Consider the following 13,548-nt stretch of genomic DNA (forward strand, 5'->3'; position numbering starts at 1 on the left):
ACACTTAAGGATGAATTAAAGTCAATGTACTCTTAGTTCTGCTGCACTACCTAATGGGCATCAGGCACTGATTCAGTTCTGTGATGACTTCCTCCAAGCCAGCCTTGACCACATTAACGCTCTCTCTATATTACAGTGCATCCGCCCTGTGACCTGACAAGTATTATGGTACTTAACTTGTCTTCATGATTTCTCCTCCCTATTGCTCTCATTGTTTCTCATCTGCAAGTGTGCACATACACAACACTCATGTGCACCTGGCCAGGGACAGGCACACGCATTTACACATACCTGCCACAACTTCTCCCTATGGAAGCAGGTTCTATACTTCTTGAAGTAGGTCTGAGATCAGACCTTGGACGGAAGGTCCAGAGAGGTCTATGTGCTATACTTCACCTCCCATCTCCTCTGGCTAAAACCTCACACTGTCGACAGAGCAGCTTCCCCTTGCAGCCTCCATCCTCACATGCTCTTTCACACATCCCCATCCTCACTGGGTTATTCTGTAAATGCCAAATTTGCTTTCGAGGAGAGTGTTGCTTCCACGTTACTTCAGTGGGAGTTATGGGGAGACACATGAGTTTTAGGTCTGGCTCCTGTGCACTTCCATTATCAGTATTAGAGAGGATGGTGATGGAGATGGGGATGAGTATAGGGATGGAGATTAGTATAGAGACTGAGGCTAGGGATGGAGATGAGGAAGGGGAAAGGAAGAGGATGAAGAGAAAGGAGCAGAAGAGGAAGAAACAGACAGTTATCATATGCTCTTTCCCTTTTATTTTCACTTAGGTTTTCCAAGGAGGAAATCTAAGGCCTTGGTGAACAGAGTCTGCCAGGAACTCCATGTCAGCAAAGAGAAGAGATGAGAGGGATCCAAGCTAGCATCACCAAGCTAGCAGTTGGGGAGTCAGCTGCTGGGTGAGATGTGCTAGATAGAAAGGTCACCAGAGGACAAGGAGCACTGTGACACTTAGGCTGTGTTCCATGTGCCTGGTTGTGAAGAGAGTCCAGAGGAGCTCATCAGGCCCACAAGGTAAGTTACAGCCTCAACTCTATGGCAACATGAATGTGTATTATCCACCAGAGGAATGCAGCAATCACACATACCTCGGCCAAAAGAGAGGGTGCTGTTCCTGAGATCTCCGTGGGTAGTTGTAGTTCAAAAGGTAGCATTCTCATGGGGCCTTGGCACTGGGATCTTTGTGTTGAATGGTTGCCTCTTCCATAGGGTTTTCTGTCCTCCAGAGAGTCTGGGCTCTGTGAACTGATGAGGGAAACCACAGAGGAGGTCGACAGAGAAGTGCTGATGAGCTGATCAGTGCTATCACTCCATACACCCCTGTCCATGTGGCCAACTTGACATGCCCAGATACTGAGAAATTCAACTCGTGTCAAGACCTAGGAACATCACATCCTGGCACAGACAAAACGTCCCCATTTTCTCATTTTGAACAGATGTACCCCTGAAGGAATTAAATTGAAAGTAGAAATGTTAAAAACAAAAACAAAAATCTATAGCATGGAGGTTACTGGAAAAGCTGTGACTTAAAATAAGAGATTTCAGAAATACCATGATGAAGCAGACAGAGGGAGAGCAGAGCACATGAAGTTGGATTCAGAGAGACCCCCTTCTATTAAGGAAAATCATTTTAGCAGAAGTCACATGACTGACTGACAAAAGCTATGCTTCACAATTTTCTTGAGAGTGGGTTTAATATAGCCCAGAGTGTCCTCAAACTTGTCCAGGCTGGCCTTGAACTCTTCTGATTCTGTCAAGGATGACCTTGAACTGCTGATCTCCTGCCTTCACCTATGAAATGCTGGTTGTTAAAGGTGTATACCATCACAACAAGTTTTGACCCAGTGCTGGGGACTGAACTTAGGACTTCATGCATGGAAGTCAGATGCTCTACCAATTTAGATACAGTTCCAATTCATGAATCATTTTTAAGGAGCAATTGTTTGCCCTACCCCTACCCAAAACAATAGCTGTTTTCAAATCTATGCTCATACTGGGACGAGTACTTACATTACAGACTGAAATGTTTCCTGATTACAGCTTTAATGTCTTCAGAATGCTGATAGCTTCAACATTCAGCACTTTAGAACACGAAGTGAATTTTGTTCATTTCTTAATGATGCTTGAAATGAGGCATGAAATGATGCATCATCAATGGAAATGAATAAACTCATCGCCAGATTGATGGAGATGGAACAGACCCTGGCAGCCTGTGGGCTGTTAGCAATTGTGACCTGCTGACTTTCTCCACACCGAGGGCTTGGGTAGCTCGGGGCCGCCATACCACATGGTTTGAGTTCCTTCTACTGATGTCCTGGACATGGTCTGGCTCAGCAGCTGCCTCCCAGCTAGTCTCCTTGTGGTCAGAGCCATGTGTTTACAGAAAGATGGGTGTTGTCAGGGTGAGATCTTAGACTCTCAGGCCCTTGACTTGCCTACACCATGGTATCCCGATCAGTTTATTGCTTGCCTGTAGCCTAAGAAAGAGGTCATCACATGGGCTGGTGTTGTGACAACAGTGTCCACAAGGGCTTTGTGTTGCTACACAGTCTCTGGGAAGTCAAGATTACAGCAATAAGAGGAAGCAGATCACACCTTTTGCCTCAGTTTTCTTTCCCGTTGCTAGGACATAATGCCCTGACAAAGTCCCTTAAGAGGGAAAAGGTTACTAGGTTTACAATTCTGAGTTATAGTCCATCATGACAATGGAGTCACAATGATAGGGGATGAGGGAACTGCTCATGTCACATCCACGATGAAGAGTAGAAGCGTTAAATGAACACATGCAAGCTGGGCCTCAGCTCACATTCCCCACTTTATGCCGTCCAGGATACCCTGTTCCAGGAATGGCCACACCCACAATTAAGATGCACCTTCCTTGTAGCCGGGCGGTGGTGGCGCACGCCTTTAATCCCAGCACTCGGGAGGCAGAGCCAGGCGGATCTCTGTGAGTTCGAGGCCAGCCTGGGCTACAAGTGAGTTCCAGAAAGCACAAAGCTACACAGAAAACCTGTCTCAAAAAAAAAAAAAAAAAAAAAAAAAAAAAAAAAAAAAAAAAAAGATGCACCTTCCCCTTCTGATGAACTTCACCAAGAAAACTTGCCACAGACTTCCTCAGAGATTCTCCTGAATCTAGACAGTCCCTCACAGTCCTACCTGCCAGGTGTCAACATGACGGTTTGTGTCAACACACCTCTCTAGTGGTTCCCCGGGATGAAAGCAAACATTGGCAGTGAACATTCCTTTGTGAAGCTTGCTCTCCTCTTGCTGTGTACTTGGAGGGTTTTAAGAAGATGAAAACAAAAAGAAAACTGTTAACTGAACGTGTCTTGTGTTGGGGCTGTGGAGACATCAAGGTTGGTAGAGTGCTTGCTTTGCAAGTTTGGGTAACTGTAGTTTATTTCCCAGAACCCACAAGAAGAAGGAAACAAAAAAAAAGCTACATGTGGTGGAACCCTGTAATCCAGCCCTGGGGAGATGGGCACGGGGATCCCTGAGGCTCTGTCACCAGCCACTGGGTTGCCTCATGTTCCATAGAGGGCCTAGTTTCAAACAAACCTCTGCAGGATGGACAGTCTCTGAGAAGCATGCCCAAGATTGCCCTCTGGCCTCTATGTGCACATGGGCAGACACCTCTACACACAGAAACATGCACACACAGAAACACATCTTTTAAAAAATGTTTCCAATATAATTGTGTCACTGCCCCTCTCTTTTCTCCCACCGGACCCTCGAAGCTACCCCCCCCAAGCCCCTCTCATGCCTCCCACTATCAAGTTGGTAGTATTTTTCTTCTATTATATATTTGTGCATACACAAACAGGTCACACCAAATATTCCCATAAAGTGAAAATTGTTTCCTATTCAGAAAATGAATACAGTAAACTAAGTGATAACTTCATAAAAATTTCCAAGCAAATTGAGTTTTGAGTCCTTCATAAAACTATTTCAAGTAAAATCAGAGCTATAGTTTAATGCTTCCTGAGCATTTTAGAAAAAAAAAATTCAGGGCTCCTTGGAGCCAATGGACTTAGACCAAAGGATCCATAAAAGAGAAACATCTAATGTTGAATCTGATAGGAAATAAAAGGAAGAAATCATTCCTCCCCTTTTCATACTGGAACATTTTCAAGAGAGTGAATTATTTAAGAATATGCATTCCTCACAAAGAACTGTGGAGAAAGGCCAAGGGGGGACCTGCCAACTCATGAAATTAGCGTGCGGACCTGTGGGATTTACGGCAGGAGAAATGTGGGAAGAAAGGCAAGTGAGTGAGAAGGAGAAGGTGGCCTCACATAACTCAGGGACTGAAACTCCGTGGCTGTCCCTGTGCCTAGAGATGGTTTGAGCCGACTTCACAAGAGGAAACAGATCCAAAACAATGGGTTACACAAAAGCGTCCCATCGACAATGCTGACCTGTGCTGACAAAGGCTGTGGAAGATCTGCAGACCTCCTCCCAGTTAACTGCCAGCAGGATGGTTCAGATTATCCTGGGGGCAAACTTGCCCTTGCAGGCTTAATGCAGCTGTCCTCATTGAGAAGATAGTTGTCACCCGCTGGGGTCTTGGGATCTTCTGCCCAGTGACTGGAAGATGTACACAGAGCTCCCCTGACCTCTGACCCCAGGCATATAGGCACCGTGGAGAAGTGCCCAGGACCATAGCCATTTTCTTTGATTCGTCTTTGGTATAAATTGGCAGAAAGGTTTATGTGTCTCAGGCTCGTGAATTTTGAACAGGGGTTACAATTTTAATAATTCTTTTCCAAACATTAAAAGATGAAATTGTTTCCCATCCTCCTCCTGCCTGTGCAATGGCTCCATTCCTGCCTCTGGCTCATCAAAACTCTGTTGTGTAAGTGCACCACACTTTCTTTATCCATGCTACCATTGTAGTGAGGTTAGGCTTATTTCAGATTGTGATTGTTGTAAACAGTGCAGCATTAGATACAGATGTGCAGGTGTCTCCATGGTGCCCTGATTTAGACTCTTTCTAGAAAGTACCCAGTAGTGTGATAGCTGGCCTGCATGGTACCTCCTCTTCCTGTTTTAAGGGAGACCTTCACCCTGGGTTCTGTGTTCACTGTGTTACCTCACTAACCTGGGTAAAATTACAGGTCTGGTGTCTTAGTTAGGATTTCTATTGCTGTGCATAGACACCATGACCACAGCAACTCTCATAAAAGGGAAACATTTAATTGTTAGTCCAGTCTTGTCATGGTAGAGAGCATGGCAATGTGCAGGTAAACATGGTGCTGGAGAGGTAGCTGAGGTCTATATTCACATCCATGGGCATCAGGAAGAGATAATGAGCCACTGGACCTGGCTTGAGTTTCTGAAACCTCAAAACCTACCCCCAGTGACATATTTCCTCCAACAAGGCTACACTTCCTCCAACAAGGCCACATGTCCTAATCCTTTCAAATAATGCCACTCCCTTTGAGCCTACAGGGACTGTTTTCATTCAAACCACTACATCCAGTTGGAAGCAGAACTCCAAGAGTAGTGCTCTCTGTCAGTGCTTCCCCCCAAAGACTGTCCTTTGTCAAACACCAGAGTGGCCAAAACAGGAGGTGAAAGGGCAGATTAATGACAAATGATGAATACCAAATAATCAAGTTCTTGCGGAGTGTAAGGGGAATGCTGACTACATTTTCTGTGACTCATGCAGCTGTGAACCCCGTCTTTTCCAGGGGAGTCTCTCCATTGCAGCAACTAAGGCCTCAGGGCACCAGGGAGCTATGTTGTTTTCTTCAGGATTTTCCCCAGAATTTATCAGGACACTTGGAGGCCTGGCTTGAGTAAAGGAGCCCGTTGGTTGGGGCTGTAACACCCTCCTCCACCAGGCAGGCTTGGGATTGGTTGCTGGCTGTATACTCCTCTACCAGGCAGGCTTGGGTTTGGTCGCTGGCTGTATACTCCTCCACCAGGCAGGCTTGGGATTGGTTGCTGGCTGTACCCTCCTCCACCAGGCAGGCTTGGGATTGGTCGCTGGCTGTACCCTCCTCCACCAGGCAGGCTTGGGATTGGTCGCTGGCTGTATACTCCTCCACCAGGCAGGCTTCAGATTGGTTGTGAACTGTGTACACTCCTCCATCAGGCAGGCTTCAGATTGGTTGTGAACTGTGTACACTCCTCCATCAGGCATTCTTGAGCAGAGCAGAATCTCCAGGCCATAAGTGAAGTACCAGACCACATTCCATGACCACTGAGACTTGTACTTATAAATACATCTAAATTGGCTGCTAATAAGATTGGGGGCAAAATTAGAACAGAAACTGAGATCAGATGGCATTGCTCTTACACAATTTCCCTAACTGAAATATATATATGAAACACACACACACACACACACACACACACACACACACACACACACACACACCACTCAAGGAGGCAGGTGCCCTGCAGTGGGTCCCTGTGGAAGCTTTCTAAGTGTGCTTAGCCGCACTTCACACTCCCCACCTACCACTTTCAGCAAGACAGTCCTGGAGCCATCGCGGCTTCCGAGTGTCTCTCAGTGAGGAGAGAAAAAGAGCTGGAATTCCAGGGCGTCTCAGTGACAGCGTGGGCCAAATGGAAGAGAGATCTGGGCATGAGTTTCTAACATCTATACTTGTTGCTTGATTCAAAACATGTGCAGGCAAAGAATGCAATGGGTTTGTGCACAGCAGAGACGTGGGCCAAAAGATGACAGCTTTTATGACCCTGACACTTGTTCCTGTGGTGGTAATTAGTATTTGGTGTGGACCAGGCACTCTGTGTCACTTTCAATATTGTTCTGTTATTCAATAGTTGAAAGTGCAAACTTAGCATGAAGTCACCATCCCATGTTGAAGGCCCAGGAGACATGGCAGTGCTGGATATCAGTAATCTTTGCCACTTTTTCCTCTGTTGGAAATTATGTTTGTGTGACATCTTACAGCAGGAGCCCTGGGTATGTTGTGTTCCCAGGCATAATTCTGATGATTCAGCCAACCTGGCAGCTGGTTGCTATGGGCTCAGGGAATCCTTCACACCATCAGGCCGCCAGTCACCGCAGCTCATAATGGGAGTTCTATCCCCTTGAATTCCTTGCTTTTCAAAGAAACTGCCACATACAAGATGCCAGTCTCTTCTTGGGCATCAGGCTTGTGCCCCTGGTGATTTTATATTCAGATCCTGGAAGAGGCCGAGCGACCTGCCTTCTGACCACTCCACAAGGTCTTAGACCAGGGAACGGGTCTTTGTGTCATGTTCCCTCAACCCACCAGTGCTTATATGAATGAATGATGGCACAATCCTTTCCTCCTGCTTTCAGGCTCTTTAAAGGAGACACAGAGCATTGCTTGGTGAAGGATGATGCCTCAGAAGGTGAGATGTGATGCCTGCTTATTTCTCTTTCTTCCTGCTGTCTTGGTTTACTCTTTAAGTGCGTAAGTGATCACAAACACAGACTGGCCTAACTCTGACTCTCAAAATCTACCTCACCCATGTCTTTGCAGTGAGTCAAAGCAGGGGAGTTCAAGATGCAGAATTAGCCAACAGCTGTGCCTCTGCTAGAGTCCTATCAGTTTCCCTGACTAAATGAACAAGCAGAAAATGCCAAGTGCAGGCAGTTCTGAGATCACCAACTACATCTTCCAGCCCGAGAAGCATGGAGGAGCACACAGTGGGCTACTGTCAATCAGGGGTTAACTCTGCCTGGTGCCACTACAACGTGAAGACCACTATGTGTGGTAAGGATGGTGGCTGGGGTGTGCTCCTAATGGGGTTTCAAACTGCCAAGTTCTTAGTTTGTTGTTGTTGTATGTTTGTGTTTTATTTTGAGACAGGAATCTTGCCATATAGCCCAGGATGGCCTCAAATTCATCATCCTCCTGCCTCAAGGTACTGAAGAGGCTGTGACATGTGTAAATACACACAACCCAATTTAAAAAACTGTTAACATTGTGACATGTGTAAACACACACGACCCAATTTAAAAAACTGTTAACATTAAATCATTTTATTAATCTTTTATTTTAACCTTTCAATATAAAAGAATAATATTTATTTTTTAAATTCTAGGTCAAAGTACAATTACCAAGTGGAATGCCCTTTTTTGTGATAACGTAGACCTGTCTCTGATATAAAAAGGTAGCCACTCTGTGTATGTATATGTGAAAGTAACACAGGTAGAACTGTGTCCTTGACAGAGCCCTTTAAAATGAGAGAACATTACTCTATTCATAGTAAGGATTTTAACACTTGCTGGACTTTTCTATGTGAGCCGTGTGACAAGCTGAGAGGGCTTCTTGTAGGAAGGACATATCAAATGTTGCATTTAGAATGGTAAAGATGGCTCACCTCAGGACTTTGGAAATTAACTAGGCCACCACATCACACTTCATCTCCAGGCTTCTCGGCATTCCCGTGACTTTTCAGCAGCACAAACTCTTTGGAGTCTTCCCTACAGATTTCCCAGTGAGATGGAAATTCACTAACGTATGTAGACACACAAAACAGAGTCCGAAGGGTGGAGAGAGTTGTCCAGTGTGGCAAGTGGACAGTGAAGGTGGAGGAGGGCATGAGGTCCAGGAGACACGAGAAGGGTTAATTCCCCAAGCGTTTATAGTTCCTGGTTTCTCAATGAACATCACTGCAAAACTGGCCCCACTGAGCCATCCTCTAGGAAACTGAAAACCAAGTTCCGAGACACCACGCCAGCCAATGCACTGGAGAGGGGTCACAAAACCCAGGAAATTGGCTGGTTTTATCACTGACTGGGAGGCAGTGCACTGCCTTTTTATTGCACCATATATTTAGGTTTTCTTAGTAATTTTGCCCTGAAAATTTAGAGATCGAATATTATTTATTTTCATAGAATCTTACTTTATAAAAACCTAACTTTACCCAGGTGAACACTCAGATGTCAAAGTTAAGAACACATTTACTAATCCAGGAAGAGCACTTAATATCTGAGTTTGAAGGTATTGTACAGAAGTAACATGACACATGACTTACAACTTTGTGGAGCAGAATACGGATCACTAGTAAAACTAAAATTTTCTTCCAAGTCATATTATAAAAGTGTTGTACTGTAGGAAAGAACAGAGAGAAGATAGTCATCAGCTTAATATTGCTAGAATATATATACATATGTATGCATATATGTGTGTCTTTACATAGAAACCTTTTACTTCCTACCAAGAAGGAGTTGTTTAATTTCAAGGAGTATTTTCATGAAAACAGATCACCACAGTGAAAGTATCATTTAATAACTACAAAGGGTCACTTTATTAAGTGGACATAGAATCATAAGTATGTATGTACACAATAAGACCTTAGAATATACAAAGTCAAACCAAATAGAACTGGAGGAAGAGAAAGGCTATAGTTATAGTTTAAGATTAAAATACCTTTTATATGTTTTATGTTGAAAATTTTAATGTATTTTATATACTTTTCTATATTTGAAAATATTTATGCATTTTAATGTTAAAATTTAATTTCAACAACTGAAAAAACTTACACACAGGAATTCTATATGAGCATAGATTAAATAAACTAATCAGGCAGCTTGGACTAATATCTACAAAAAACTCTAAACAACAAGTCACAGAGCACAGGCTTTTTAAGCAGCCACAGAAATAAAACAACAGAAACAAATCCCCACCAGGACTTATTTTAACCTGGGACACTACACAAGTTCCAGTGACATTAAAATATCAAGATTGGGCTCTTTTCTGACCATATTGCAATAGAAATAAAATAAATACCCCATACTTAAAAACAAATAAAACAACTTCAAATAAACAAGGAAAATAATAACATTCAGAAAACAATCCAACTGGAATGAACCACAGATAAAATTGATGTGTTTTAGGTGCTATGAGAATTCTTATGAAATTCATATCATAAAGGAAGACTCAATCAACTTCTGCAATATCTGCCTCAAGGACAACAGAAACTAGGGTCACAAATACATAGAAAGTTCAGGACAAAAGTGAATAGGACAGGAAAGAGAATAAAAATCCTTTATGGATGAAGGAAAGCAGTGTTGACATGCCTATACCCGGATTGGTCAGGAAAGGAAGGAAAATCACTAGTGAGCAGTCAAGGGCTGAGGTGGTGGAATATCTTCAGATTCTACAACTACAGGATAAGGCATGTGCAAAAGATAAGATCAACTTCTTCCACAATTAAACTAAATGATGTCACTCACTGTGTGAAATTGCTAATTATCAGGGAAATGCAGAGCGCGGCCATAAGGCAGTGTTGTCCCCCCACCCATTCAAATGTTTACACTAAAAATAGAAGAGTAAGTCTGGTGATCATGCCTGCACACTGTTCAAGGCAAGCTAAAGGGTCTTTGCTATGGAGAACAGTGAAGTGCTTCTTCAAGAAATTATAAATGGAACCACCACAGGTACCCAGCAGCTCCCCTGAGCACACATACAAAGATATGAATCCAGGCTGTCAAATATTCTTGCAAACTGATACTCACAGCAATGTGATGCAACACAGGCAAGGTATGGAAAAAACCCAGGTCTCTGCCAACAGATGAATACTTAAACAAAATGAAGTATTTTCACAAAACGGCATTTGGAATATCTGACTCATGCCTGTTGAGCCTTGGGGGCTTACACTGAGTGTACTAAGCTAGTCACAAAATGATAGTTGCCTTTTTACCTTTTCCTTTTTTTAAAATACAGTACTCTGTGTTTAGTCTTTGAGAATTGCATGCATGTACGTACATATTTTGATCATCTCCACGCCCTCCTTCCAACTCCTTCTGATCTCTCTCTACCAAGTCTCCCTTCCAGTTTTGTAATAGGCCCCCAGACCTAAGCATAACTGATACCACAATGGAAGAACCATTTGGACCTTGAAACCTGAAACATAGGAAGCTCCTCCTGCCAAAACAAAAATAAAGACTTAATCCATCAAAGTCCATAGTTCTGGTAGTTCTTGGAAAGTTTCTAAAGGTACTAACCTTGCTTTCTGGCTTTTGTAGTTTTGCTTCTGGATAACTGTTCTTGCTAACTGAGATGTGTCAACCCAGGATGCAGTTTTTGTGCTTAAAAGCCCACCCTGAGAAAGGCTCAGGGCTGCACTCGGGTCCTGAACACCCAGTGTAGATGCCAGCTTGTTAATAAAGACGTTCTGTTGGCTTCAATATGTGTCTGAATAGTGTTCTCTGGTCTATATTTCACAACTGTAATTCCATGTTTTCTTAAAAAAAAATCCACTGAGTTCAGTTAGTGCCACCATTGTATCAATGGGTATGAGGTGTCCACTGGAGCGTGGTTAACCTACCAAGTGCCACAACATCAAAGAACTGACAGTTTCCATTTAAGGAGTCACATGACCGTTTAGAAAACTCATGGGAATAGACACAGGAAGTGGAACATCAGATTCCAGAAGCAGAGGAAAGGAGACAGGAACTTGTTTCCATGAACATGGAACAAGAGAAAATGATTCCGGGGACGGATAGCACAGCAATGCAGATGCATGTATCATGATTAATATGCTTGGGGTGTTAAGATTACATGCTATACCATGAAATTTAAACTTTACAAAGACAGCAAGGATATATTACAAACATATTTATGGTAGCAAATTCTAAAAGTTAATATGAGATGAACAGTCCTCCAAAAAAGAGAAATTTCTAAAGCCAACAAAGGGAGATGACTGAAGAAAAGTTGCCTGTGTCTGTGAATGTGAAATAGCTCCCCTCCCAGATGGAGACAGAGATTAATCTACCAACACCAAGTGAGGAAATCACTTAATTCCACGGAAATTCATCCTAAGAGGCCAACACCATGCTAATTTTTAAAAGAAGATGATGATGGTGGTGGTGATGGAAGAGTGCGGGAGTACAGGAAGAGGGAGGATGAAGAGGAGGGAGCAGAAGAGGAAGAGAGAAAGAGAGAGAGGTGAAGTAGGAGGGGAAGAGGGCCAAGAGGAGGGTGAAGGGAGCTTGGTCTCATGCATGTGGCTTCAGCTGTTGTGAACTCATGAGTGCAGTGATCCTGACTGTCCAGAAGACCCTGCTTCTCTCCAGTCCTCTGAGAACTCCGGCTCTGAGAATTTTTCCACCCCTTCTTCTGCCAGGGTCCCTAAGGTCTAAGAACTGTGTCTCATGTCCCACATGTGACTCAGCACTCCACAGACATTTGCTCTGTACTTTGTACTGTTGTGATTTTATTCAATAACCGTTGCCCACTGCACAGAGAGACTTCCCTGATGATGTCTCAGAGCTGTACTGACCTGTGAGTGCAAAGATATTACTTTAGAGGACACTTTGATTCTGTGTCCATTAAGCAGAATACAAGGAGTAGGTTCACCTTGGGACATGTGGGCTAGACAGTCATGAACTCGTGGTCAGATTTACAGCAATAGGCATGGGTTTTCACTTGTGGAAAGGATCTTAAATCCAATCAGTAGTTGGTTACCTCCATAACATTCACATCACTCTTGCACCAATGGGCATTTGTTGACACATTGGTTATGTTTTTAATTAGCGAGTTCATAGCTAGGTAGGATTAGAGATGATAGGCAGATTCCAGGCATAGCTGACTGGAAAACAAGATGACACAATTACTTTGGAAAATAATATCATTTCCAAAAAGCTGAATGAATGCCTCTCTAAGGATCTAGCCTCTATAAAACCAGTTATCCATTTACCCAATAGAAATGAAAAAGTATTTTCATACAGACCCTATACACATAAGTGCATAGTTGCTTTATTTGTCACAGATGAAAAGTGGGGACACACCAAATCACTGTTGATGGATTAATATATAAGCCCAGCTTCTGTGAAGTCCTACTCAGCAATGAGGAAGGACATCAGAGACACATGCAATAACATTGATGGATCTCAAGAGAATGAACCAGCATGAAAACTAGAATATATAGAGAGGACTTGGTAACATTTCATTTAAAAAATTATAGAGGAAAATGTGTGTATGGTGATAGAAATTATACCAGCTTCCTGGGTCTAGGGGGGTTGGGAGAACGAAAGAGCATTTAGCCTAAGTCTCTTGGATTAGAAAAGAACATAAGAGGGATATTTGCATTTGTGTATATTATTTGCATATTACAAAATCCTAGCTTACTCTTAGAAGTATCTTAGAAGACTTTGTCCCATTTATATTTATTGTGGTTGTTTACTTTTTTCTTTAACACACTGAGTCCAGTTAGTGTTTCTCATATGTTCATCCACTGGGGCATGGCCAACCTAGCAACGGCCACATACCCCAAAGATAAATGACTCTTCCTTCTCATCAACTACCAATAGCTCTTCATCTAGGGTGAGGCCTCTCCTCCTTCAGTTGATCTTGTAGGGTCCTGTGTAGGAAACTACAGCTGTGGGTTCAAGCGTGTGAGAGCTGTGCCATGTCTAGAGGACAGCACCTTCCCACCCTCCAGGCTGTGATATCCTTTGCACCATCTGTTCCATGGTTTTTCCTGAGCGCTGGTGGAAGGAGGTGATATGCATGCCTTGTCTATAGCTGAACACTCAGAGCTGATGATTCCCAGCACTCTCAACAATTCTGAGTCCC

This window comes from Peromyscus leucopus, chromosome 19, assembly GCF_004664715.2.
Source record: "Peromyscus leucopus breed LL Stock chromosome 19, UCI_PerLeu_2.1, whole genome shotgun sequence".
Classification (NCBI taxonomy): domain Eukaryota; kingdom Metazoa; phylum Chordata; class Mammalia; order Rodentia; family Cricetidae; genus Peromyscus; species Peromyscus leucopus.